This window comes from Rhinopithecus bieti, unplaced genomic scaffold (assembly GCF_001698545.2).
Source record: "Rhinopithecus bieti isolate Rb0 unplaced genomic scaffold, ASM169854v2 scaffold_1673, whole genome shotgun sequence".
NCBI lineage: Eukaryota > Metazoa > Chordata > Mammalia > Primates > Cercopithecidae > Rhinopithecus > Rhinopithecus bieti.
In genome coordinates, this window is record NW_016804690.1 from 1,385,093 (window position 1) to 1,388,136 (window position 3,044).

Sequence of the window (3,044 nt, forward strand, 5' to 3'; positions counted from 1 at the left end):
ACTTGTGTCTGTCCAGGGTTTAGGAACAAGGGGACGTCAGGGATCGGGGGTTGTATGTGGCTATTGTTAGGGCTTAGGCTGAGAGAAGCGTTAGACCGGCCTGGAAGTGGAACTGCGGTTAACAGCGGTCACCCTAGAGCCGCGCAGAAGAAGCAGGCGGAGAGATTGCCTAGGCCAGTGGCGTTTGCGATCTCTAACCCTTCTCTTAATAGGGATAACCAGGAAAAGGGGCGGGTAGGAGTTAAAGTTGAAAGCTGGACATTTAATTCCCTTTCCTGGTTCTGTATAGCCGCGTGTAGGGTGGTCTGGATCTGAACAAGGGAACGCCAGAGAAAAAGACGGCTACTAGGCCAGGTAGTTCCTGAAGTCAAGTACATGGCCCCTTTTGCTGGGAAGTCCAGCGGGGTCCCAGGGGTCCCAGATAACCCAGGTGTAGCCTGATGTAGTTTTAAAGAAATTGTGTGACTGCCACGTTTGACTGGATAGGGACTCAGAAGTTTTAGGATTTTAACAGTGTGGATTTTGCAGGACCTATATGGACAGCCGACACTTTGTTCTACCCATGAGTTATTACAATAAGAGAGTGTTTGGTCAAAGAGGAAACAAATTGCGGGTGCTGCTTTTCCTGGCTGGTGTTTAAAATCAGTGAAATTTAGATGGATGGGAGTGCTACAACCCCAGGGGACAGTCAGCAGTGCCTAATACATAGCCCTTTTGTTCTGTCTGAGCATAATTGGTCCAGTTCTCAGTCAGGAAGAAACGCCAAGCGAAAGGGGATGTTGCCGGGTTCGCCTGGGTCTCCCCACAAGGGATCCATAAGAGTAGAAGAGTTATAAAGGAGGTAGGTGTCATAGTTACAGTTTAGGTTGCTGACGGCGTAGAACAAGTTTTAGAGGGTTTTCTTTGGTCCGGTCAACTGTCCAGGTTGCTGCCTCTCCCGTCGAGGATGTAACAAGGTCCGAGAGCGGGTCTATAGGCTTGGCGTGGGTGTGATGAATCCAGGCGGCGATGCCTTCCACTTTGAGGGCCGTAGGCGTAGTCAGGATCACCTGGAATGGTCCTTTCCACCGGGGTTCTAGGGTTTCTTGTCGGTGGCGCTTGACGAGGACCCAGTCTCCCGGTTTGTATTGATGTGGAATGGGTGGAGGCCCAGCTTCATATAGTTCTTTTAGCTTGGGCCAGACTTCCTCATGAACTCTCTGTAGGGCTTGTAAGGAGAACAAAAGTTCANTCACTGCTCAGACACTTCAACACTATTTTATTTTTCTTATTAATATAAGAAGACAGGAATGTCAGGCCTCTGAGCCCAAGCTTGTACATATACATCCAGATGGCCTGAAGCAACTAAAGAATCACAAAAGAAGTGAAAATGGCCCGTTCCTGCCTTAACTGATGACATTCCCTTGTGAAATTCCTTCTCCTGGCTCAGATGCTCCCCACTGAGCACCTTGTGACCCCTGCCCCTGCCTGCCAGAGAACAACCCCCTTTGACTGTAATTTTCCACTACCTACCCAAATCCTGTAAAACGGCCCCACCCCTATGGTCCTTCATGACTCTCTTTTTGGACTCAGCCCACCTGCACCCAGGTGATTAAAAAGCTTTATTGCTCACACAAAGCCTGTTTGGTGGTCTCTTCACGTGAAAGTGCGTGACACTGCTTTTCCACATAAACTTTTTCCCATAGAACATCTGGTGGGTATTTAAAAAATTATTTTCTATATGTATTTTGTTTTTAATTGACAAATAAAACTTGCATGTCTTTATAAGACACAAGTACAAGGTGATGTTTTGATATAGATATGAAATTATTTAATCAAGCTAATTACCATATTCATCTTCCATAGCCTCCTTATTTGCAAAACTTGCCTTGTCTGCAAGTTTAACAAGTATTTCCCACACATACTGCCTTTTGAAATGTGCAAGTTAGCCAGCACTTGCCAAAAAAGTTTAACATTTTCCTGCCCCTGGATAGTGTAACTAAATTTTTTTTTGGCTTTTAACCTTACAACAGTGGTCTCCAATACACCTTTTAAATATTGGTTATCTCATGAAACTACAAATTTAACTACTTTTCCACTTTTTCTATAGCTTCATCACACATTACAGATGTTACTTTAGCATTTTCTGGAGTGTCCTTTTGCACAGATTGATACATTTGCTCTTCCTTTTTCTGGATGTACTATATTGATGATCAATTAACACTGAACTCATAGCCAATAGCATTATAACTCATGCCTGAATGAAGCTTATGTAACACAATATTTTTTTGAAAGACACATTACTGTCTTCTTAGGAACACTAAATAACATTTCCGCACTACATTTATGGGCTATTTTAAACAGTGAAATTACCAACAAAAAGCAGAAAATGTAAAAAAACATGTGGCTTCACTGAACAGACCTCAAAAAGGACACTTGTTTATGTGCAAGAGTGGGAACAACAAGGCAGAGTGTAACCTTGTTTGGCCTCAACACAGAGCTTGCTTCTCAAGTGACTCAAACTTTTTGCTCTGTGCTTATCTGTGAATGACCGCAAATGATTGCAAAAATGCTACCAGTATTGATTTTGGGGTTACAAATAAATTTTAGTAGGTGAATTTTCAAATATGGAATTCACAAATGTAGAGTAATTGTATTCTTCTTCTATTAAATAATAAAAGCTCAATAACCATTTGTTGACAGAATGAAGCTTGCATGCTATGCTGAAAGCTGTTTCACATATTCAGTGAAGTAAATTCTTTATTCAAACTATAAATTTGAAAAGTCATTTATGCTACAATGCCTGAAAGTTAAAGAACAATCTTGTTTGGATACCATGTGTATTAGATTCTTACTTACAATATTCTTAAGTACTTTCTCCAAGGCATAATCTACCAATTATAATTCTATATGATATTAAATATTTTTTATGTTTGTAAAAATATAAGGTATATCTATACGTGGTGCTTATCTCTGGAAAAAAAGCAACTAGCAACTCCAGATTATTGCTCTCTCTGATGCCGAAATTCCTGAACTATCAACAAAATAAATGTATGAAAGCTAGA